We start from the raw sequence: 27846 nt of genomic DNA on the forward strand, positions 1-27846 counted from the left end.
AATACTGTGGGATTTCAGTGTCCATTTTGGTCTTTAAAGCACAACAAAGTGTTGTAATATCATAGAAAAAGAAAACCACTGCAATTTAAAGAGACCCGGGTTCTAGTACTAGTTCTGCCTCAAATTTGAAAATTCTAGACAATGGGAAATTTGATTTCTCTGGGGATACCTATGTGTTCTTCTCATCTATATAATGTGAATATTCTAAATTATGTCTTGTTCCTTGTTCAGATCTGTTACTATGTGACCCTATGAAAAATTTACCAACTCATGTGCCATGCCTTATTATTTATATAATATAAACCTCTTGAAATTTGGATAGAGATGGCAAAGACATTTCTCATTAGCCTTGTAGGGTGGCTATACATGTGGTCAACATAAATAAAATACTAGTTCATGATATTCTTAATGGTATCTGTAATTTCAAAGTCCTTCTATCTTGTTTCAATTTATTTTAAAAGAAACTGGGGCAGATGTCTAATACTAGAAGTATGCGAGAAACTTTCTATGATAAACATCTTCTAAAATGGCTCCCAGTGATTTCTACCTTCTGGTATTCTTGTTTTTATGTAATCCCTTCCTTTTGCATGTAGGGACAATCTAGTGACTTGCTTCTGATAAACTGAATATGGTAAAAGTGATGAGATGTCACTTCCAAAATGAGGTTATGAAAGATTTTGTCTTCCATCTTGGCTCACCCATTCTGCCTGGCCAGTTCTTCTCATTTACTTGCTCTGATGAAGCATGCTGCCATATTGCAAGCTTCCCTATGGAGAAGCTCATGTATCAAAGAACTGTAAGTAACATTTAACCAGTAAAATGCAAGAAACCAGAGCACTCTTTTTAGCAGTTCCTGAGAAACGGAATCCTTCCAAAAACCATGTGAATGATCATGGAAGAAGATCCTTCCCCAGTCAAGCAAACACCTTGATTGCAACCTGTGAGGAACCTAATGCACTGGGGCCAACTATGCCACAAGAGAATTACTAAACTACAGAAACTGAGAAAAGAAAATATATTTTTTTAAGCTACTAAGTTTTAGGATAATCCATTACATGGCAATAGATAAGCAATATGCTTTCTCTTTAGCATAGAGAGTGAATGCCAGAGGGCAGACAGCAAAAGCAAGAAGAACTACAATTTTGCAGCCTGCGGAAGGAAAACCACACTCAAAGAAAGACAGACAAAATGAAAAGGCAGAAGACCTTGTACCAGATGAAGGAGCAAGATAAAACCCAGGAAAAACAACTAAATGAAGTGGAGACAGGCAACCTTCCAGAAAAAGAATTCAGAATGATAGTGAAGATGATCCAGGACCTCAGAGAAAGAAGTGAGGCAAAGATCGAGAAGACGAAAGAAATGTTTAACAAAGACCTAGAAGAATTAAAGAACAAAGACCTAGAAGAATTAAAGAACAAACAAACAGAGATGAACAATACAATAACTGAAGTGAAAACTACACTAGAAGGAATCAATAGCAGAATAACTGAGGCAGAAGAACAGATAAGTAACCTGGAAGACAGAATGGTGGAATTCACTGCCACAGAACAGAATAAAGAAAAAAGAATGAAAAGAAATTAAGACAGACTAAGAGGCCTCTGGGACAACATTAAATGCAACAACATTCACATTATAGGGGTCCCAGAAGGAGAAGAGAGAGAGAAAGAAACCAAGAAAATATTTGAAGAGATTATAGTCAAAAACTTCCCTAACATGGGAAAGGAAATAGCCACCCAAGTCCAGGAAGCACAGAGAGTCCCAGGCAGGATATACCCAAGGAGAAACACACCAAGACACATAGTAATCAAATGACAAAAATCAAAGACAAAGAAAAATTATTGAAAGCAACAAGGGGAAAACAACAAATAACATACAAAGGAACTCCCATAAGGTTAACAGCTGATTTCTCCGCAGAAACTCTACAAGCCAGAAAAGAGTGGTGTGATATATTTAAAGTGATGAAAGGGAAGAACCTTGGAGAAAGAAGAACAAACAAAACCCAAAGTTAGTAAAAAGAAAGAAATCATAATGATCAGAGCAGAAATAAATGAAATAGAAACAAAGAAAACAATAGCAAAGATCAATAAAACTAAAAGCTGTTTCTTTGAGAAGATAAACACAATTGATAAACCATTAGCCAGACTCATCAAGAAAAAGAGGGAGAGGACTCAAATCAATAAAATTAGAAACGAAAAAGGAGAAGTTACAACAGACACCGCAGAAATACAAAGCATCATAAGAGACTACTACAAGCAGCTCTATGCCAGTAAAATGGACAACCTGGAAGAAATGGACAAATTCTTAGAAAGGTACAACCTTCCAAGACTGAACCAGGAAGAACCAGAAAATATGAACAGAACGATCACAAGTAATGAAATTCAAACTGTGATTCAAAATCTTCCAACAAACAAAAGTCCAGGACCAGATGGCTTCACAGGTGATTCTATCAAACATTTAGAGAAGAGCTAACACCCATCCTTCTCAAACTCTTCCAAAAAATTGTGGAGGAAGGAACACTCCCAAACACATTCTATGAGGCCACCATCACCCTGATACCAAAACCAGACAAAGATACTACAAAAAAAGAAAATTACAGACCAATCAATGAATATAGATGCAAAAATCCTCAACAAAATACTAGCAAACAGAATCCAACAGCACATCAAAAGGATCATACACCATGATCAAGTGGAATTTAACCCAGGGATGCAAGGATTCTTCAATATATGCAAATCAATCAATGTGATACACCACATTAACAAATTGAAGAATAAAAACCATATGATCATCTTAATAGATGCAGAGAAAGCTTTTGACAAAATTCAACATCCATTTATGATAAAAATTCTACAGAAAGTGGGCATACAGGGAACCTACCTCAACATAATAAAGACCATATATGACAAACCCACAGCAAACATCATTCTCAATGGTGAAAAACTGAAAGCATTTCCACTAAGATCAGGAACAATACAAGGATGTCCACTCTCACCACTATTATTCAACATAGTTTTAGAAGTCCTAGCCATGGCAATTAGAGAAGAAAAAGAAATAAAAGGAATACGAATAGGAAAAGTGAAGTAAAACTGTCACTGTTTGCAGATGATATGATACCATACATAGAGAATCCTAAAAATGCCACCAGAAAACTACTAGAGCTAATCAATGAATTTGGTAACGTTGCAGGGTACAAAAGCAATGCAGAGAAATCTCTTGCATTCCTACACACTAACAATGGAAGATCAGAAACAGAAATTAAGGAAACACTCCCATTTACCATTGCAACAAGATAAAATACCTAGGAATAAACCTGCCTAAGGAGGTGAAAGACTTATACTCAGAAAACTATAAGACACTGATGAAAGAAATCAAAGATGACGCAAACAGATGGAGAGATATACCATGCTCTTGGATTGGAAGAATCAATATTGTGAAAATGAATATACTACCCAAAGCAATCTACTGATTCAATGAAATCCCTATCAAATTACCAGTGGCATTTTTTACAGAACTAGAACAAAAATCTTAAAATTTGTTTGGAGACACAAAAGACCCTGAATAGCCAAAGCAGTCTTGAGAGAAAAAAATGGAGCTGAAGGAATCAGACCCCCTGATTTCAGACTATACTACAAAGCTACTGTAATCAAGATAATATGGTACAGGCACAAAAACAAAAATATAGATCAATGGAACAGGGTAGAAAGCCCAGAGATAAACCCACGCACCTATGGTCAACTAATCTATGACAAAGGAGGCAAGGATATACAATGGAGAAAAGACAGTCTCTTCAATAAGTGGTGTTGGGAAAACTGAACAGTTACACGTGAAAGAATGAAATCAGAGCACTCCCTAACATCATACACAAAAATAAACTCAAAATGGATTAGAGACCTACATGTAAGACTGGACGCTATAAAACTCTTACAGGAAAACATAGGAAGAACACTCTTTGACATAAATCACAGCAAGATCTTTTTTGATCCACCTCCTAGAGAAATGGAAATGAAAACAAAAATAAACAAATGGGACCTAATAAAACTTAAAAGCATTTGCAAAGCAAAGGAAACTACAATCAAGTCGAAAAGACCACCCTCAGAATGGGAGAAAATATTTGCAAACGAATCAACGGACAAAGGATTAATCTCCAAAATATATAAACAGCTCATGCAGCTCAATATTAAAAAAACAAACAACCCAATCCAAAAATGGGCAGAAGACCTAAATAGACATTTCTCCAAAGAAGACATACAGAAGCACATGAAAAGCTACTCAACGTCACTAATTATTAAAGAAATGCAAATCAAAACTACAATGAGGTATCACCTCACACCAGTTAGAATGGGTATCATCACAAAATCTACAAACAACAAATGCTGGAGAGGGTGTGGAGAAAAGGGAACCCTCTCGCACTGTTGGTAGGAATGTAAATTGATACAGCCACTATGGAGAACAGTATGGAGGTTCCTTAAAAAACTAAAACTAGAATTACCATATGACCCAGCAATTCCACTACTGGGCATATACCCAGAGGAAACCATAATTCAAAAAGACACATGCACCCCAATGTTCATTGCAGCAGTATTTACAATAGCCAGGTCATGGAAGCAACCTAAATGCCCATCAACAGACAAATGGATAAAGAAGATGTGGTACATATATACAATGGAGTATTACTCAGCGGTAAAAAGGAACGAAATTGGGTCATTTGTAGAAACCCAATGGTTCTAGAGACTGTCCTACAGAGTGAAGTAAGTCAGAAAGAGAAAAACAAATATCGTATATTAACGCATATATGTGGAACCTAGAAAAATGGTACATATGAACCAGTTTGCAGGGCAGACATAAAGACAAAGATGTAGAGAACAAGCATATGGACACCAAGCAGGGAAAGTGGTGGTGGTGGTGGTGGTGGGGTGGGGGGGGATGAAGTGGGAGATTGGGATTGACATGTATACACTAACAGATAACTAATAACAACCTGCTGTATAAAAAATAAAATAAAATTCAAAAAGAAAAGAGTGACTGCCAATGTAGGGAGTGGGGTTAATAGCCTACTTTTGGGGGTAACAAAGTAGTAAAGTAAACCTAAGTAATGATTGCAGAAGAGACAAGTGGGTTCTTTTCTCCTGGTAGTCTTGGATTCTCAGACAGAAAGAAAAATTAAAAATTTCAGAAGCCTTGGAATTAGGAAGAAATAAATTAATACATTTTGCCTTGCTTGCTCGCCTAAGTCATGTTGTATCACTTACACGCTCTGGATCTACACCAGCTTACTCATTACAGTCCGGTCATGTTTACTCAAACAAATCAGGTCTTTTCTTTCATAGGGTCTTTTTCCTTGACATTCCTCTTTCCTAGAACGTTCCTTCTACTTCACATTATTGGCGTTTTCCTTTTCTCTGTTTCTCAGATTAATACTCACCTTCTAAGAGTACCCTTTCAAAGTATTTCTCTCTCTTTTTTCCTCCATCCAAGCTACTTCTTTTTCCTGTGTAGATTAGTTACAATTTACAATTATTTATTCACTGTTTGTTTGGGGTTTTTTTTCCTACCCACTGGAATGTAAACGCCAACGAGTAGGTTCCATGTCCTTTTTATTCACTCTTTATTCCTTAGCATCTTAGCTGAGTGTCTTGAACAGCCAGGGGACGCAATGAAGCCTTTTATGTGAGGAATGTGAAAATGGGTATGGGGGACAAGCCAGTTAGCATAAATCCAGGACCAATATCAATATCAGTATCAAAAGCAATTAGATACATCAATATATAGCAGATACGAAAATTTTCTTTGAATGTGTCTTAGAATTTATAACTCTTTAATAATTCACTGAGCTGTTAGTCACATTTGAAAAGTTGTTTTTGCTGTCATTTGTTTGTTTTTGCTTCTTTATGGAAGTGGAATTAGAAAGCTCTAACCCTGGTGCTTACACAAAAGTATATAATTGTAGTTGAAATAAAAAAAGAATGAGTAGATGTATAATTCATTATACTTTAATTTGGAGACACACTTTTACTTTTGGACTGCCCATCATTCTATAATACTTGGCAATGCACAGCCTCGATGTTACGTATAAAATGAGAAGATAGATGTGTAAATAATATGAGACCCTCCTAAATCTAAAATACTTTATTATTTTATTTCAGTCTCAATTTTATTATTATATTTAATTTTATAAGTTATACTGTATTGTTACTTCAGGACTGTGGTCACCTGAAACCATCTGTCAGTGAGCTTATTATGAAAAAAAATGTGGCAGATTTTTTAAATATCCCAATTATTCAGTACTTCACATATGGAGTCATGCTGATATATCACTTTGCAGCCCAGTGTGGCTCTGGGCCAGATCATGTGACATGCTCTGGCCACTGAGATGTTAACAGACGTGATATAAGCAGAGACTTGAAATGGCTTTCACTTTGGGTCTTGCTCTTACCCTTACTCTTAGGACACTGACACCATAAGAAGAACAGCACGAGGCTGACCTACTAGTCTAAAAAAGAAAATGAGAGACGTGTGAAGCATAGCAACTAGTCAGTCCACAGATACATCTGCAGCTCAACAGACGTGCAGAAATTTAAGTGAGACTAGTAAATGTCAGATGTCCCTTGGCTATCTCAGCTGAACCTCAAAGATGCATGAGAAATAAATCCTTACTGGTGCATGCCACTGAAGATTTGGAGAGCCCTGTTACACAGCAATTCCTAAGTGTTATTAACAGGGAACATGTATTACAAAGAGTAATGTTATACTATGTTTTTTAATGCAACGCAAAATTGTAATGTCAGTGAGCAAGCAGTCAGCTTCTGACTCCATGAAATCATTCTGTAACGTAAGAATTTTGATGTTTGATTATGTTGAAATAAAGACAAATTCCCCAAGACCTATATTTTTAAAAGCACCTATGTTTGAAAACCCATTAGGGACAAATGATACTTCCCATCTACTTTCTGAAGTGGCTTAAGATGCTATGAAAATTTGAAGGTGGCATGGTTAAAATAAAAAGGAAGAAAATAAGTGAAAATGGTAACTTTGAAAGGGACTGATTTTTGGAGTTTAAAACTTCCTCATATATGAATAATTTTGCTTTACTAAATTGTAAGTTTGCTATTATCTTTTGATTATATCTTTTAAATATTTGTGGTAGCTTACAACTCATGAGAAAAAAAAATAACATATGTGCTAGTGTTCTCTTGTTTGATATATCTATTGGACAGCATAGATCAGCTCAGATAATTTATTTATTTTTGCCTATATTTATCTCCACTGTTGTGTTGTAAATTCCTTCAGGGCAAGAACTGTGTCCTTTTCACTTTACTATTTCACAGTAACTGTTTGGCAAACTGAGCTAAATTAAATTTAAGATCTATTGAAGCAAACAGCTGTATGTAGAAATGCAGAAAATCATGACCTGAGAGCATGATAGCTGAGGTACAACAAGAACAACTCTTCTCAAAAGGCAGTCATTGTCCGGGACTTCCCTGGTGGTGCAGTGGATAAGACTCCCCGCCCCCCAATGCAGGGGGCCTGGGTTTGATCCCTGGTCAAGGAACTAGATCCCACATGCATGCTGCAACTAAGAGTTCACATGCAACAACTAAGGAGCTGCTGAGCCGCAACTAAGGAGGCCTGGAGCCACAACTAAGGAGACTGCCTGCCGCAACTAAGACCTGTCACAACCAGATAAATAAAAATTCTTAAAAAGAAAAAAACAAAAAACAGCAGTCATTGTCCGTCATGTCTCCTCAGAGAACATGAAGACACAGGAAAAAGTATTCTGGTATCTGAGAACACTTTGTTGATGATAAGTTAATTAAAAACATATTTTATACTAAAATGCATATTGATATTTTACCAAGGAGAATGGCATCAGATTATCACAGTTTTAAGCTAAGATTCAAGAATTTAAAAAATAATTAAATAGCAAGTAATCATGGAGGAATTATTTCATTCACCCCTACCACTCATCATACTTCAGTGAAGCGTCTGGGACATTCTAATATACTGTGATCATTCATTCTATGTTTCTCAGTAGCTCAAAAGCTCATCCCAGTGCCAGGCCCATTTAAAGGAGTTAAAGCTTTCTTAGATAGATAAATGGATGGATGGATCAACCAACTAATACCTGTTGGTGAAGGTAAAGACGAGATTGTCTTCAATTTTAATAACATATCACACACACAATATGACTAAATTACGTAGTAGAGAAAGTAATAATTTCCCTAAGAGACAGAACCATTGAATCTTTCAAAGTCTCATGCCTATATTTTTCATTGTATTAATTGTTACCTATTTTTAAGTCCTAATTATTTTATCAACAGATACCTCTTTTTGACTATTTGTTTTTCAACTTTATGGAGGTATAACTGACAAATAAAATTGTAAGATAAAATGTTTTACAGTGATTTGGACTATTTCTTTCTTTATATTTATGTATCCAAACAATAAACTACATTTTTCTGTATAAACCAGGCACTATCCTAGGCACTGAGGCTGTTGTGAGACAACAATGGACATAAAATCGCTCCACTGGAAGTTACAAACAAGTAACTCAACGTGAGACAGGGAAATACAGAGTACTGCAACGCTTCTGCAAGTTTTCAGACAATATTTCCTAAAAATTTGGTTATTTTTCAGCTAAAATCTGAAGAATCAGGAAGGATTAAGTAGGCAAAGTGTGGAATTAAGAGGGTTCCAAATGAAAGAACATGTGCTGACAAACTACCTTCAAGCAAAAGGTTGCACAACAGAATAAGTACAAAGATTCTTTAAATAGAGGGAAGGATGGCATCATGAGTAGTGAAAATTTACTCACTTCTAAGCACAGTGATAAGCATTTCAAATGAAATCTCTCATTTAATTAACTCAGCTATCCAGTGAAAAATGTTGTATTAATCTTTCCTGTTCTCAAATGAAAAGAAACTAAGGCTTTGAAGAGTTAACTTACAAAATCTGAACTCAAGTCATATGATTCAAAGGCTGCTTTCAAAAACCACTTTGCAAGATGACTTTGTAAAGTGGCTGAAAATCTTTAAGGGCTTGCTTGGCTCTAGATATGATGATTTAAAACTCACATAAACCCTGAGCATTTAAAACTTACATAAACCGTAGCAGGTAGATACAAAAATAATGATTAAAAACTGAAAAAAGCTTAATAGGGTAAGTAAATTGCTTAAGTCTATGAACTATTTGTGGTGAAGTGAATTTATGTACTCCAACTTCAGAGTTAACGTTATTAACCACTGAGTTATAAAGAAACATTTGTATCACACCATACTTGTTAGTAACGGTAAGAGGGGTTAACCTTACTGTCTTCAATCTACAGAGATGGCACAAGTAACTATATGTGTTTGGTTTTGATAATATCATTCCAGTAGGATAATACCTTCTCTAATTCATAAGGTCACTGTGAAAATTAATAATACTTTATTACATATAAAATCTAAATCTTAATATGACACACAAAGCTCTTCATGGTCTTACCTCTACTTATCATTTTAGCATCATCACTCACCAAACCGCCTGTCGAACCCAAGACTTTTGTCACACAGAACTTCTCAAATCACACTATTTTCTCTGGTGCAAGCCTCTATTAAGTTGCTGAAATTAGCCAAGTTAACTAGGATTTCAAATCAGTCTATTAATACTTGCTATTTGCTTGTTGATTTGATTAGCAACAAGCTTTCAAACAAAAGGGTACAAAGTATTAATAAATGCCAATTATATTTCAGGTTCATGTTTATGTATTCACATACATGCCTGCTCATAAAATTTTCATAATCCTAAGAAATATATTATTTCTCCTACTATAAAGATGAATAACTTGATGTTTAGAAAGGTAAGGGATTTTCCCATGGTTAAACAATTAGTAAAGTAGAATGAATTGAGGTCAGGTCAGTTGGATTCCAAAGTTCATTACATTTTATTAAACCAGATTGCCTTAGTTACTTTTAAAGCAAAGCAAATGTTCAGAACTAGTTTTAAATTAGTTTGAAACTTATCTTAAAACTTGCATACAGTCATGATTGCCAAAGCATTTCCATCTTTATGTAAAAAGGATGTAATAATGCATATAAATTATCTTGCACTCAATAGAGCTAGTTCCTCTCCCTTTTTTTTTTTTTTTTCCTAGCATCTGTGATATGGTTGATGATGGATGTTTGCAAGGTCGGATGACAGATGGGGGCCAACATGTCTAGTTTCAGATTAAGGAATTAAAATTGGAGATTAAAATCAAGTATCTCAAAGCAGGGTGTGGACTGGAAATCTTAGAGCCTGGTGATGCTCTGATTCTCATCAAGATTCAAGTTTTTAAAAAATGCCTTTTCATTTTAATTTACACCTCTTTGGAGTAGATAGAAATACTACTGCACCATTCATCTAAATGAAGAGTGGAAGATGCTTTTCACAATAGTAATGTGATAAGTTCTTGGCCATCAGTGTGGTCTCCAAGAGCCATCTGTTCCCAGAGTCGGTGAGCAGTAGGATTTATGAGCTATTCCCAACAAACTGTGTGTGTGGCAGGGAAGGGCAAATCCAGCTGCTGTTTATTTTCATCAAACATCTTGATCTGTTCTTGAAACATTGCAAATTTGATGAAACCTCAAATAGAATTTGTCAAACACTTTTCTTTTCTAATTGGGAAAACGATTTGAATGTTATGAGCAATTGCAAAAGATGGTTCTTATTCATTCATAGTTACGTAAAGTCACCAATGTTGTAGATATTATCAATGCCCCAGATTCCCAGGGCCTGCCAAAACAAACAAATATGAATGTGCACAAACTCTTACACTAACACAAACACACAAACTACCTTTCCTCTTAATCTGTCCAAAATTATGCAGCGGTCTGAACTTTGGGAAGTGTGTTTTGTTCCCTTTAATAAATACATTAATTTCAAAACTGTTGAATGAATATCAACATGATTGCTAATAATCATCCTTAATATGTATTCAGCATTGTTTAAACTCTTTAAGGGCTTTCTCACACATTATTGCTGTGTGTAACAGAACCAAAATGATAGAGTTGAAAGCTTTTAAAGATCATAGACCCAACCCTTTCATTTAAAAAAAAAATCAATTCTATTGAGGTAATTTGCATATAATAAAATGCATCCAATTTAAGTACAGTTTGAGTTCTATGCTTTTTGACCATGTATTCACAGTGTAACCACCAAAATTGTGCTTTAGGACATTTTCATCACTGCAAAAGTTTTCTTTGTGCCCCTTCCCAGTCAACCCCACCCACTCCTGGCCCAACTGACTGACTATCTTTTTTATCACTTTAGAATTGTTTGGTCTTTTCTGAAGTTTCATGTAAACAGCACCTTGCAGTATATTTTCTTCTATATTTGACTTATTTTGTTTGGCATAATATTTTTGAGAATCATTCATGTTCTTGACTATATTAAAAGCTCATTTCCTCTTTATTACTGAGTAGTATTTCACTGTATGGATATTTCACAGTTTGTTTATTCCTTAATCTGTCGATGGTCACCTTTTTTTTCTTTCCCAATTTTTGGCTATTATGAATAAAGTCGCTATGAACTTTTCTGTGCAATTCTTTATGTGGACATAAGATATTATTTCTCTTACAACTATCTCAGTGTAAAAGGAGACAAGGACTGAAAACTTGGTTATCCGAACCTCAGTTTAATTTCTCCCAATTTACATAGTAAGGGTCTACATCCAACCTAATCACCAAGAAGTCTAAAATATCGTGCAGGATGACTTGTCTGCTCGTGACTTCGAGTGAGTTACTCAATGTCCATGAGCTTCAGTTCTCTTAGCTCTCAAGGCTCATTTGAATCTTTCTGAGGTGACAGGCACTGCACAAGGAGTTGTTTTATGATGAAGAACAAAACAGATATGGTTACTGTAGAACTCAATTGAAAAGTAAGACTCGTGTGTGTGTGTGTGTGTGTGTGTGTATAATTTCAAAATATGATGGATTCGCTGAATAATTCATACAGAATTCTATAATTCAGCTTTTGTCTGGATGATTGGAGAATGCTCTGAAGTAGTGAAAATTAATCTGAAGTTCAGAGAACGTGAAGAGCCAGGAATGTGCAGAACTGCCCTAAGAGCATCAAAAAGAGAGAATAGCGTGCATAAATGTCCTGAAGCATTAGAAGATGGAGAATAGTAATTGAAGGGGGGAGTGGATTGAGATAAGGCTATGAGTCAAAGCAAACTTTCTTTTTTTTTTAAACTTGTTTTTTAAATCTATGGAATTGTAATTTATATACAGTAAAAATGCACACCTCTTAAGATTACAGTTAGATAAGTATTTGGAATGTATTTTGATAAGTATTTGATAAATGTATATACCCATTAATCAAACCCCAAATCAGGATGTAAGGATATAGAACATTTCCATCATCTCAGAAAATTCCACCAGATCCATTTCCTTTCAACAGAGACTCATTCTCCTACAGCTACTCCCACCAAAAGGCAACTACTCTTCTGGTTTCTATGGTGGACATAAATTAGCCTAGATTAATTTTGCCTGTGGTTAAAACACACAGAAATCACATCATATGTAGACTTTTGTGTCTGGTTTCTCTTGCTCAAAGTGATGTTTCAAGATTTATCCACGTATTGTGTTTATTTTTATTGTTGAACAGTATTCCAGTAAATGAAAATATCACAACTTTTTTTAAACTCACTAATCTATTGATAAGCATTTGGTATTGTTCTAGTTTTGAGCTAAGGCTTATATGAATGTTCATATATAAGTCTTTTGGGCAACTATGTTCAATTCTGGGAGTCAGGATGCTAGGCCATAGTACAGCAGTGTGTTTAACTTCATAAGAAAATGGCAAACAGTTTTCCAAGTCATAGTATCACTTTATATTCCCAGCAGAAATGTATAAGAGCCCCTATTCTTGATGAAATCACCAACATTTGGCTTTTTTTTTTTTTTGCGGTACGCGGGCCTCTCCCGTTGCGGCCTCTCCCGTTGCGGAGCACAGGCTCTGGATGTGCAGGCTCAGGGGCCATGGCTCACGGGCACAGCCGCTCCGCGGCATGTGGGATCTTCCCGGACCGGGGCATGAACCCGTGTCCCCTGCATCGGCAGGCGGACTCAGCCACTGCGCCACCAGGGAAGCCCCTGGCATTTAAAATTTTTCCATTTTTCTCCTATTTTGACTTTTTAGCTGTATTTCTTCTTTTCCTTAAATTTGTTTGCTTTATTTATAGTTTTTAGTACTTGCTCTTAGGGCTAACAAAACTCACCCATAAGTTACCACAGTAAAATGTGAGTTAAACTATTTACATTATTACATGTGTTAAATAAGAAACTTATGATGGTACTCTTATATCTACTTTCTCCCATCCTTTAGGCTATTATTACTCATATGTATTTCTTTCATATGTGTTATAAACTTTAAAAGATATTGCATTTATTTTTGCATCAAATCAGTAATTGCCTTTAAAAACAAATAAGGAAAAAGAATTAATTTTTATATTTATTCACATATTTAAAATGTCCACTGTACTTCATTCCTTGTTGCAGAAATTGAGATTATATCTGGTATCAATTCCCTTTCAAGTAAGGAACTTGCATTTCTTGTTGCAAAGGTCTATGAAGGGGTTCATCCCTCTCTGGAATTTATTCCATTAAGAGTTCTTTGAATCCACTCTCCTTAGATAGCTTTGTAGAAATGTATAGCTCTTCATTTATCTTATTTTCCCCTTGATGAAATCAAGGGAATGTTGGTCTTTTGTGACTTTCCATGAACTAACTGAAAAGTTAACTCTCCTCAAGGAATGAGATTTCAAAGATCTTGTATGTGCTTCTGTTAAGTGAACTATGGTGTTAGCTATAGCGGGGAAAAGGAAAACTTTGATACAAATAAGTTTTCCAAGTAGACTCAACAGTTTTTGTTAATGGTTTGGAGAACAGGGGTGAATAAGAAACTAAATAGGAGGGCACTATACATAGCTTGAAAGATATTGGGACGTGACAATGATGTTTCTATGTGAAAGTGGTGTGTTGTACTTGGAAGGCCCTTTTAGAAGGTGAGTTAAATATGAATTGGCTTTAGCTGGTCTTGGAGAAGACTGCACTTCTGAAAATTATCAACACATAAAAAATATATTGAAATAAGCTATTATCAAATAATGAAAATAAAAGGCACATGCACTTAAACTTTTAGGTAGATGGAATGAGAAGAGATATATTCAGTTTATTAATGAAATTGTCCTGGGATAATTGCAATCTGATCTAAATTATGAAGGGGGTTGTGAATTGGGAAGGTGACTGTATGGGCCATTGTGGGGATGGCGGCTAGATTTGTTTAAAAGTAGCCAATCTGGTTCTAAACTACGTGCAGCAAAAGATATGTAGAAAATTAGGTATATATTTGACATAATATATGCTCACCAGATGTTAGCTTACTTCACTTCTCTGAACCATGCTTACCACACACATGTACATAAATGCATGTGTGTGTGTATACACACACACACATTCACAAATACACTCCTCTTCTTTTGACATTTCCTCTAAGTGCACAGAAAAGATGATAAATGCAGTAAGTGAGAAGCATGGGTTAAAACAAACAACCCATTGCTTTAAGAGAAAGATGAACTGGAAAGATTTTTGCTGGCTATTACAAGACTCATCTGGCCACAAAAGAGGGATAATCATACCCTGTATCCTTTACCATGCAAAATCCTATTTTCTGGGGGATATTAGGAATTTTAAAAGTTTGATGACACCAGAGAATAGTGTGTTTGTATTTGCAGGATCTCTTCCATGGGAAAACTACCTCTCCCAAATTCCATGTTGTCTATTTGGAGTTGCCAGATATCCAGTCACAGTGTTGTGTACATGACTTAAGTGAGGTCAAAAGTTTTGGCTGAGACTTGACACAAATACATGGTATCAACTCCTCCTGGTGGAGGAGGTTGAGTAGGGAACCTGGAGTTCTACTTTCACCCTGTAGGCACTAGGAACTAGGAGGCACCTACTCCCATGCCATGCCATAGTGGCATCAGAGGAAGCCAACTAAAAGATAAGGTTTAAATAAGATCCAGAGTCCCATAACATAATACCCCAAAAGTGAGTGTTTCAACAGAAAATCACGAATTGTTCCAAGAACCAGGAATATCTCAAACTAAATTAAAAAAAAAAAATCTCTAAAGGCCAACACTAAGATGAACAAAATATTAGAAACAGTCATCATAAAAATACTTCAATAAGTAATTAAGAACACATTTGAAAAGTGAAAAAAAATAGAAAATCTCAGCAGAAAAACAGAATATCTCAGAAAAAATAAGTAAATACATAGAAGAACTAAATGGAAATTATAGAACTGAAAAACAATGAATACAATTAAAAGCACAAGAAATGAGCTCAACTGCTGAAGGAAGGGGGCAGAGAAAGAGAATTGGCAAGTTGGAAGATAAAATAACTAAAATTACAAAATCTGAAGAACAAAAAGAAAAAAATGAAAAGAAAAAGAACAGAGGCTCAGGGTTTAGTGGAAATGTAACAAGAGATCTGACCCTTGTGTTCCCAAAGTTTCAGAAAGAGAGAAGAAAGAGGGTAGAGCTTAAAAATGTATTCAAAGAATTAATGTCTAAAAACTTCTGAAACATTTTGAAGAATATAAACCTACAAATACAAGAAGCTGAGCGAACTCCAAACTGCATACACCTCAAAAACTCCACACCAAGAATACAGTAAACAAACTTCTGAAAAATAAAGACAAAGAAAAAAACTTTGAAATCAGAAAGATGTGACAGTTTAGGAGAAAAACCATTTGAATTACAGCAGATTTATCATTAGAAACAATGGAAGCCAGGAGGAAGTGGCTCAACATTTTTCTAACACTGAAAAATGCCTGTTAATTCAGTATTCTATCTCTAGCAAAATTATCCTCCTCTTGAGTTTTCTAAACTATGTTCGGTGGTTGAAACAAGAGATAATAATCTGCTGTGCTTCAAAATGTATTTTTTAAAAATATTTATCATAATTTTTTCTAAGAAACCTCAACAGAGGTAAGGTTTATAAGTTTTAATTGAAGTGGTAAAATGATGACACCAGGAAACTTGAGATATGTATTAACTTTAGCAACCACTGAAAAAGCTATACAAAGACATAAACTCATGAGCACTATAGAAAAATAAAAATGCATTTCTAAAAGATGTTCAAGTATTGACAGTAAGGCAGGAAAAAGAAAAGAAAAACAAAATAAAACAGAAACCACTGCCACAAAAAAGGCATATTTAAGCCCTAAAATATCAATAGTTTAATTAACTGTAAACGGTCTAAATATGCTGGGAGAGAAGGAGATTTCTGGCTTCCACTGGAAGTGAAACTGGCACCATAAACCATCAGAGGGGAAAAGAAAATAAAGATTTATACCATCTTCCTTTACTCTGTCTGCTTATTGATTAGTGAGCATTTGGCTTTGTGTGGTGAAGGTCTGAGCCTATATGCCCTTTCCAGAAATTGCAGAATTCACCAAGAGTTGCAGTATTAACAACCACAATGCAAAATATTATCCAAGATTATACATTTCTAAGACTAAACATTATGTCAGTGCAGAGCCAGAATGTAAACCTAGGACAAGAGACCCCTTCTTAACCCCTCCATAGAGTTTGCCATAAGGAGTTTATTGTCTAGTCAGGAAGAGTGTTAAAGAAAATATATATATATTCATGACACTTGTTGAAGATGGTAAGAAAGACTTTATTCAAAAAGTGTCATGGGAACAGGTGTGGAATCCACTGCAATGTGGTTTTACAGTGGGAGACAGAAGTTGGACACAATTCTGAATACAGTATGGGCAAGTAGGAATTTATTGTGAAGGAGTAGGGTAGGAGCCAGGAGATGGAAATTTATTAAGAGGATATATCAGGATAAGGAGGGATGCTACACTAAACTGGTCTAATAGGATTCTTGCTAAAGATAGGCCAGACATCACTTGGGGGATGGTGAAGGGGGAGGAACCTGATCAGATATTGAGAGTGATCAGACTGAAATTGCAGGGGGTGGGGTGGGGGTAGTTCCAGTGAAACTGACTTAGCAGGATTTGTGTTAAAACTGGACAACACGGACACAAACAGGAAGTTCAAAAGTCAGGGCTAGTTGAAAAAGAGTTCAGGGATCCCTCAATAGAGTTTAGCCAATGAGAGAATCTTTGTTAAAAGAAATGTGTAAGTATAATTCAGGGAGATAGAATACTTAACTAGAGATAACTAGATGGTTAGAGAAGTAGTTAAGCCATGCATAGAGAATTAGAGATGCAAAGGACAGATGATGCTGACTCTGCCAGGGAATATCAGGGAAGGTTTTACTTGATTTTGTTAGCACAAGTTCGTGTGCCTGACTCACAGTGAGGCCAAACACACCAAAACATCGGAGTTTGGAATAGAAAAAAGGTTTATTGCGAGGCCATGCAAGGAGACGGGTGGCTCATGCCCTAAAAGCCCCAATCTCCTCAAAGGGTTTCTGCAAAGCATTTTTAAAAGCCAGGTGAGGGAGAGGCGGTCACAAGGTATGTGACCACCTCATGCACAATTCTCTGCTTGTCTGATGGTGAGGGAACAAGGTAGTGTCCGGGGGTTAACATTATCAGTCCTTAGGCTCCTATGTGCTCATGGTCATCCAGTAGTTAACATCTTCCATTTGGTGGGGGTTTTTCACATCTGTAAACAACTCTGGAAATGTGCATTAAATACTGTTATCTAGGTACTTCAGAGAGGAGCTAAAGCAGAGGATATGGGGGAAGGCCTGTCCCGGGAAGGCCCCATAGGGTCCTGCTCGGTTACAATTTTAGTTTTGATAAATTTAGGTATTTTCCAGACAACAGTGAGGAGGAATAGGAGTGAAGCATTTACAAAGGTTTAGATATATTAATAATAAAAATCCCCAGTGATACTAATTTAATTCACTTGATATTTCAAGAACACTGGTTACATACAGACACATGTGTTGGTAAATTTTTTAATTTGGAGGGGAAAAAATATCCTTAATAGCTATAGATTCTAAGGTAAGCAGAAATTAAAAACTAACTTCAAGTTTGACTTTCTTCAATGTCAATATATCTGAAATTTACATCCTCAAAAATGACTTTCCTGCTAAGTATATGATTTGAAGCTGATAGTTTTACATATCTCTTTCACTAAAGTTTTATAGATTTAGTTCTGAAAAGTTGAATTATTTTCTCTTTATATTGTATTTTAAAGAAGAGCGTAGTTTTCTAGTCCTTTGCTATTCAAAGTGTGGTTTGTAAATCAGCACTATTAACCTCACTTAGGTGCTTGTTAGAAATGTAGTGACTCACATCCTACCCCAGGCCTGATGAATAAGAATCCGTCTTAACAAGATTCTTGTGTAATCCTATGTACGTTAAAATTTGAGAAACACTTTTCTAGTTGATTAAAATAGAAAGACAATTAATTCAACTCGGGGTTTTTGTTATTTTGTCTTTGATAGAATGAATCTGACCCTTCCCTCAGAACACCAATTCAGAAATTAATACCTAAATGTTTGTAGTTAATGGGAATTTACTCTCAGTACTCATATCAACTGGAAAATACATTTCATTTTTGTTTGTTACCTGGTATTTAAATTCAGGTTGTCTCAGTCTAATCATTCTCTCATTTAATGAAAATAAATACCAGTTGTATTATTTCTGAATCCATATCTTGTCATATCTTTTCTTCATTAATTACTTGTTTTTTCTTCCTGTGTGGCTCTGTTTTATTCTTGTTTTGTGCTATGTGTTGAATCTAGTTTTTATTATGTCATAAACACAGATACACATCATGTGGGATTAAATCTACTTAAGAACCCATAATTTAATCAAAATGATGAAGCCACTGATTTTTGTATATAAATACATAAATCTATGAAAAATGATAACTCTCCAAGTTTTTTCATAGCCAATTGCCAGCAGGAAGATTTTCATTTCCTTGGGTGTTAACAGGATGCTTCTATAATTCATGTGAAAATGAACTGTGCCTTAATGCATGTTCTCCTCAATGCCTTAGGGTAAATTCCTGGCCATTTGGCCTGGATTTTAACAAAATACAAGATGTATTTGTTTGTCCCATAGAACACCTTACTTCTGGCCTTCCTTTTTCCAGAAAGACTCCATTCTTCTTAAGAGGACCCCAGCTGTAGCTTTGATTGAGGCATTCATTCTACAGCTGGGGCAAGCTTTCTCTGAAATGCAGCTGGAATAGGCATTTCAAAGGCCCACCCTGTTATACAAATGCTTCTATTTTCCATGTTACAGGCAGACCCAGTAAAGTGCGCAGACACACAGGCTGTCAGAATAGAAGCGACATGAATTTCTTAAGACTATCATCATTTTTTGGTTCATCTTTCATCTGGAATAATTCAGTAAAAACACATAGAACAACCTAATCATTGGATGTTATGGCTAAACTATCAAATTGAAGGTATCTTTCACATTTCTTTGACTGACACCATGATTACTCTGAGAGATACACAAGGAATTGCCTCAGGGAGATGGTGACTGAATGAGATAGAAGAAAAGCAATCACAATCACAATTGCTGGTTTGCCCAGTAAAACTATGACTGTTTTAGAGAATAAAACCTTCAGGTCATCATAACCTGTTCTCCTCAAACATCAAAATCATATAGCCATTTTTCATATGCAAATTTTATGCTTACTAAGCAACTTTGATAATTTTGCTTCCCACATATTTTTCCTATAAGGAAAGAATTACATGATTAACAAATACACCACATACTAAGAGAATGTCTCATTATAATGGGTAGGGAGGGTGCTCAGTAATTATTACTTTATTTTTTTCTTAAGTTCAGTGATTTGTTTAAGTATAGTTGGCCTACAATATTATATTAGTTTCAGGTGTACAACATAGTAATTCAATATTTTTTTTAGATTACACATACAAAATTGCAATAACTATTACTTGAACGAAAATTGAATGGATTTATTTGCATTCCAGTTTCTTTAGGTCAATCTCTAGTGACATTTTTGAAGGGAAAATAACCTCCTCAGATCCAGCCAATTCTACAGCAATGAGAAGATTTTTAGCTACAAGATCAAAGGCCAGTCATTTTGTTAGGGGAACCACTGACTGAAACCACACTGGCAAGGCACCACAGTAACCATTTGCAGGAGTTATCTTTTGACACAAGGTCCTGGTAAGGAACACGGGATTAACAAGCCACCACCAACTGCAAGAATTCGGGAAAGGTCAAAAGGAGAGAGGAGATGCCAGTCCATATGCCCTACCAACCTCCCAGAATCCTCCTCGCTGGAATCCATCTTGGCTAAGTGATGCGTGTGATACCAGGAAGGACCCTGAGTCAGAATGATTGGCCAGAGACCAACCTGGAAACTAATCCCATCACCATAAAACACAAGACTGCAAGCCACGTGGCAGAGCAGTTCTCCTGCGTTCCCTTACCCTCCTGCTCTCTGCCCGGGCGCCCCTTCCCAATAAAGTCTCTTGCTTTGTCAACATGTGTGTCTCCTTGGACGATTCATTTCTGAGTGTTAGACAAGAGGCCACTCTCAGGCCTTGGAAAGGGTCCCCCTTCCTGCAACAATTTGACCTCCAAAGTAAGGTCATCTAACATGGACTTCTGGCCTAAATCCATATTATAATATTATAAAATAACCTACAAAAGTCAGATTTCACACTAACATATCACATATTTATTAGCCAAGAGGATTTGAATAAATTGAGCATACATGAATTATGTTTAACTGTTACAGAAACAAAATTATTATCAATTGATATCCTCAAATGCCATTTACCAGTATATTTATCACTTGTATTTACAAGATGTATCTGTCTTATCTGTCATAATTTACGTTAGCTTAGAAGACTTTTCTGTCTTAACTCCTAATCAGCATGGCATTGACAGGACTTTATTACTTCGCAAATCAGAGTTCTAAACCTCTGTGAGCATTATATTTTGCTTACTGATTGTTCCCGTGGTGATCCCCTGAATAAAAGAATAATGCCCTTGATCAAAGGATCCTGGTTTTCATTTTTATAAGTCAGGTTAATGGTGTTGTATACTACATTTGAAGCCATTTCATTTTAGAGACACAGCTTGACTTTCAGCCACAAAACTTGAAAGTAAAAAGATTTTAGGGGTTATATTTGATAATTCCTACCTGAATAGTATGCCTGTTTCTTCCTATTTAAGGAGTCTGACATTGTGGGGCCTTTAGGGACTTTCCACCCCCTCACTTGTTCCCGTAAACCAACCTCTTGCGCCACTCCTTCTCCCTATCGAAACCAATTCTTCTCCCTATCGTGCGCCACTCCTTCTCCCTATCGAAACCAATTCTTCTCCCTATCGAAACCAATTCTTGGAGTTTTTCAGTTGACGGGGACTTTCCAGCCAGCGGGTAATTTTCCAGTTGCCCGTAACAGGTATACGCCCTAACCGCCACAAGGAATGAACAACTCTAACGGCCAGAAGGTGGGGCAAAAGTTCCTAAGCCAATGAATTCAAAAGTCACCACATTTACCCAATCATTGTGAGAATATACCCACCCTATGAGTAAATAAACCTATAAAAAGTATGTGATTCCGCTTTTAGGGGTTCCCCATCGGCCTCCTGCGTGAGGTTCAGGGAACCCCGGTGCATCGGCTCCTAATAAACCTCTTGCGTGTTGCAGCGGCTCTCGACTCTTGGCGGTTCTTGGGCGAGTTGGAATCCCTCGTAGACCGTTTGGGTCTAACAACATCACACTTTTTGGATAGTTTCACGGACTTCTCTTTTTCTAGTCAACCTTGTTTTACTAGAGGGGCCAAATACTGCTAAGAACAGATTTTAACTTCTAGATGTCACTCAAAGAAGCAGTAAGATATAGAGGAGAGAGGCTGGGCTGGGAGTCAGGAGGTCTTTAAAATGCCAGGATTGGAAGGGACATAGATGTCATTTGCTCCAGTAGTTCATGATGTGGGTGTTGTCCTCAGCATCATCCCTACCAATAAATCATCTATTTTTTAGACTTTTAAAAATTAAGTAATTAAAAATATTAAAAAGTTGAAACAAATGAAAAAGAAAAGAAAGAAGAGAGGGAGGGAGGGAAAGAGAGGGAAAGGAAAAAGAGAAAAAAAAAAAAAAGGAAGGGGGACTTCCCTGGGGGTGCAGTGGTTAAGAATCTGCCTGCCAATGCAGGGGACACGGCTTCGATTCCTGGTCCGGGAAGATCCCACATGCCACAGAGCAACTAAGCCCATGTGCCACAACTACTGAGCCCACATGCTGCAACTACTGAAGCCCACACGCCTAGAGCCTGCACTCCACAACAAGAGAAGCTACCGCAATGAGAAGCCTGCATACAGCAATGAAGAGTAGCCCTGCTCGCCGCAACTAGAGAAAGCCTGCACAGCAATGAAGACCCAACGCAGCCCAAAAAAAAAAAAAAAAAAAAAAAAGGGAAGAAATTAGGGAAATAGTTACTCTTATCTCCCATCACCCAGAAATAACCGTTTAACTGTAGACCTTCTTGAAACATTATAGAAATAAGGAATTCAGTTTTGAAACATCCCGTTCTATATTTTGGGCTCTGATTATGTCTTGAAAGGCTCACCTTTGGCATTTTGTAGCTTTCACCATTGTAGCATGTCTAATTTTGATTTCTTCTGATATTTCAGGAAGATATTATATCCCTTCTGAGTCTACTTTCCTCCCAAGAGAACTAAGAGAGCATTTTTTTGAAATTTTCTGGAGTATTCAAGTTTGGAGTTTTGTTGTCCTTCCAAAGCCTGGAATTATTGCTTTCTAAGAAAAAATGAGCAAGAAAACAAATAGACAAAAGATGCTGTGTGTAACTGGAGATAAAAGACAGTGACTGACAGCCAGACGAAATTCAGTGTGTGTGTGTGTGTGTGTGTGTGTGTGTGTGTGTGTGTGTGTGATAAACTTTATTTTTCAGAATAGTTTTACTTTTACAGAAAAATTAAGCAGAAGGTACAGGGCTTTCCTATATACTCCCTACTCCTACTTGTGCACAGACTCCCCCAATATCAATATCCTCCAACAGAGAGATTTGTTACAGTTGATGAACTTACATTGACATATCATTATCCCTCCAAAGTCCATAGTTTGCATTAGAGGTCACTCTTGGTGGTGTACTTTCTATGGATTTGGACAAATGTGTAATGACATGTATCCACCAATGCAATATCAGAGTATTTTTCACTGCCCTAAAAATTCCTCTGTGTTCCATTCTTCATCCCTCCATCCTCCTTCCCACAATTCTGGGCAACCACTGATCTTTTTTTACTGTCTCCAGAGTTTTGCCTTTTCCAGAACATGATACAGTTGGAATTATACAGTATGTAGATTTTTCAGATTGGTTTCTTTAAATGCATACTTAGTAGTATGCATTTAAATTCCCTTCATGTCTTTTCATGGCTTGGTAAAACAAACAGTGCTGCTCACCAACTGGTTCTACAAGGATTAAGCCATTAGCCGCTGCAATCACTGACCTACAGTATACCCTGCAAGGAATTCAGGAAAAAAGAACAGGGTAAGGCACTCTGTGTTTGGGGAAAACAGGCAAAATAAGCCCTTAGCTAGTTAGATATATTTTAGGAGGAATTATTTTATCAGGCTGGATTCTTGCATCTTCCCCTACTTAGAAAAGCACTAAAATCACTAACTGAGATACCTGATCCTTGTGACTAGTAGTAACCTTCTACCAAGATGTAGGCTGGATTGCACAAACTCCTTAGCCAAAATCTCATATATTCTGGCTACTCCCTTTACCTCTTCAGAGCAGTTCCTCAGAGCTATTTGAGAGCCTATCTCCTGGGCTATAGCCCTCAGTAAGACACTGAATAAAACTCAACTCACAGCTCTTACATTGTGCATTTTTTTCCAGTCGATAGCTTGATAGCACATACCTTTTTAGCATTGAATAGTATCCCACTGTCTGGATGTACCACATTTTAGTTATCCATTCACCTACTGAAGGACATCTTGGTTGCTGCCAAGGTTTGATAATTATGAATAAAGCTGCAAAAAGATATCTGTGCATATTTTTGTGTGCACATAAATTTCCCACCCCTTTGAGTAGATAACAAGGAGAGTGCATGCTGGATTGTACTGTAAGAGTATATTTAGCTCTGCTGGAAACTGACAAAAGATGCTGCTCCTATCATTCAGAAAACTCCAAGGGAGCCTCTGCATCAGGAACAAAGGGCAAAATCCAAATATGAGAATAAAAGATGCTCTAGCACCTTTACTGCTTAGGAAATTACAAAGGTTTTAGGAGCTTGGGCTAAGAACTGGGGATGAAGAACAAAATATATACTTATTATATCACAATATCACAGGCAGGTTTTTTTTTTAATTGTTGGGTTTTTAAGAGTTCTTTGTATATTTTGGGTAACAGTCCTATTCAGATATATCTTCTGCAGATATTTTCTTCCATTTTGTGGCTTGTTTTTTCATTCTATTGCCAGTGTCTTTCATAGAGCAGAAAGTTTTAATTGTGATGAAGTCCATCTTATTAATTCTTTCTTTCATGTACCATGTCTTTGACATTGTATTTAAAATGTCATTGCCAAACCCAAAGTCATTGAGATTTTCTCCTATGCCACCTTCTAGGAGCTTGAGTTTGTGTTTTACATTTAGTTCTATAATCCATTTTTGAGTTGTGTAGCAATTTAATTTTACTGTGGTTTCAAAATGTTGATTTGGGGGTTGATACTGCACATGGTGTGTAATTTGAATCTGAACCTGTCAGCATAATATGCAGAACTCAGTCCCGAATAGAAAAACATATACATACATACATATGAGTCTTTTGGATCCCAGGGCAGGCCACACCAAAATATGCCTCAATAGCATATTGATTATTTTGAATTAAAGTTACTTAATAAACTGCCCATCAAGGGAGGGGCTATATGTATACATATAGCTGATTCACTTCATTGTACAGAAGAAACTAACACAACATTGTAAAGCCATTATACTCCAGTAAAAAAAAAAAGAGGTATATGTTGACCCTTCTCTGCATCCCTGAAATCAGGAAAAATCTCCTATCTGAAATGCTCATTTCTTGCATTTGGAGGTAGAAGGATACCCTTATTACCAGAGATAGGGAATTTGGGTTGAGAGCCTATATAAACAAATCTTGTTACTTCTTTACTAATTTACTACCCAAGCCCAAACTCTGTTTAGATTCTTCACTAATTAAGCACCCAAAGCCTAATAAGTTTCTTTGTCAATTCTTCACAAATTTATTGTTTCTTTGTCTAAAAAGTATAAAAGCTGCCTGCTTTGGTCACTTCTTAGGTCCCATTTCTATGAGACATCAATGCATATGAATTAAAATTTGTTTCTTTTTCTCCTGTTAATCTGTTTTTTGTCAATTTCATTATTTCTTCAGCCCCAAGAACTCCCCCTTCCCAACAATTCTATTTGAAAACATCAAAAAGTCTTATCCATCAAATGGACACCCATCCACAAATCTTCAAGCTGAGAACCTCTAATAACTTAAAATTCAATGGCAGGAATGGCAGGAGAGGATACCAACTTTATACATCAACGATTGAAGGACAGAGGCTCAAGTTTCTGCAACTAAGCCTATCTCTTCCAATTCAACTCAATCTAATAACAATAGTAATGACATCAATAAGCATTTACTAGATGGTAAACACCATGCTAAAACGTTTTGCATGTAGTACCTCATTTAACTTTTACACCACCACCATGAAATATAGATAGAACAGAATAAAAAGAGGGTTATAGGCATTCAGTACCTTTCTTAAGGCCACTGAGCTAGTAAATAGGAACCTAGGATTACAAATGAAAGAACATCTGAACTCCAAATGTCATAAAATTCTCTTGGACCTCTATGATCGTTCTACCCTGTTGGGCATCTTTCTCAAGGTCTTGTCCTGATGCACAAAACATATTCCAGAGCATTCAATACATTGCTATCCCTTACTGGTATATGCTTCTTGCCAAAATGTACCACAAACAACTCCTGGTGAAAGTTTTATATGCATTCACTATTTGTTTTTGCTTAAGTCCACATAATACTTCATAATACTTTAAGTAATTATGACGTATGCATTCAATGGGACTTTCCTGTTAATTTTAATATTATATAAAGCATACAAATACTATATAATAATTCATCTTTTATTAACAGCATCATTTCAAGAAAAAAATTATATTGTCACAGTTCATACTACTGAGAACCACTTATATTCATTCCATCTTCTTGATTTACCCTAAATCCTATTTCTATACAATCCTGATATTTTCTTGTCTGAAATATGTTATTTCAGATCAAACATGCATAATTTAAAATTATAATTATATGAATTGTATAGAAATTTAAATACCATAACTTGTTGGGAACAAGAGTTTGCTGAAAAGACAGGAAATTTGGGGTCCTTGAAACGCAACCATGCCATCAAAAATGAAAAAAGTCTGGCACAATTATACAGATATTACCTAGTGTCATAGAAATATTACTGGAATGGTACACAGAAGGCAGGCTCATAGAGTCACAGACGTAGAAAACAAACTTATGGTTGCCAAGTGGGAAAGGGCGGGCAGGGATAAATTGGGAGATTGGGATTGACATATACACACTACTGTATATAAAATATCAATAGATAACTAAGAAGAACCTACTGTATAGCACAGGGAACTCTACTCAATACTCTGTAATGATCTATATGGGAACAGAATCTAAAAAGAGTGGATATATGTATATGTATAACTGATTCACTTTGCTGTACATCTGAAACTAACACAACATTGTAAATCCACAATACTCCAACAAAAATTAATTAAAAGAAAAAAAAAAGGCAGACTCCACCAATAATTGGCTGTTATTTTCTTCCAGGCTTCCCATTTGTAAACCTAATATCTTTGACTAGATCAATGGTTCTGTAACGTGTCAGGGAGGGCATCAGAATCACCAGCAAGGCTTGTTATAAATAGTTCCCTGGTCCCACTTTCCAGAATAGCGGAGACAATGATACGTTTTAGGATATGTATGGATGTATGAATGTAGATAGGTAGGTATTCACTCATTTTGCAGCCTCTCCAGGTGATTCTATTAGTCTCTAAGTTAGTCTTTCAGAATAGATTATATCTGAGATTGTTCCCAGTGTTAGGATTTTTTTACCCATCAAAATCATTATTATCTTATGGATCTGAAAGTGTTTTATGGTGGTGTTAAATTAATTAACAAGAGGGCCATTACACTGGGGTGGTTCTAATGTCTTAGCCTACCTATGAAAACTAAACCTAAGCCTATAAATGCCTCAAGGTTAAGAAATCAAAACCTAAGCGTAACCAATCACAAACAGCCAAATAGGCTTTTCCAAATGAGGCAAATGCTTAAGCTATAACTAATCAAATAATTTCCTTGATTTGCTTCCACTTTTTCTCCATGTCTTTCCCCTAGCTCCTGGCTGTGGAGTGCTCCTAACCATTCCCAGTTTGGTACTTCCCCCTTGGTATTGATTTTTGCTCAGATAAACTCTTAAAAATGTTTAATATGCCTCGGTTTATCTTTTAACAGTGGATGGGATAATTTCAGGGCTCAATTATGCGTACTACAGCATGACATAATGGTCAACAAAAAGAAGCAGTATGAGCTTACAAGGATAGAGAGGGTATGGCTCTTTGTGTTATGTAGTAAGAGATTCTCAACACCTTTTCCTTCTTGCAGGTATGATTCTTTTTCTGGACCAGAAAATTAATGCTTCTAATCCCTCAAATTTAAGTTTCTTCCCAAGGTGGCTGCACCAGAGAGTACAGTTTATGTAAAAGGAATGCTTTGCTATGGAATAAAATCTGTCTGGGAGAGTTCCCAGGTAGGAGAAGGGC

The sequence above is a fragment of the Phocoena phocoena genome, chromosome 20 (genome assembly GCF_963924675.1).
Source record: "Phocoena phocoena chromosome 20, mPhoPho1.1, whole genome shotgun sequence".
Lineage (NCBI taxonomy): Eukaryota > Metazoa > Chordata > Mammalia > Artiodactyla > Phocoenidae > Phocoena > Phocoena phocoena.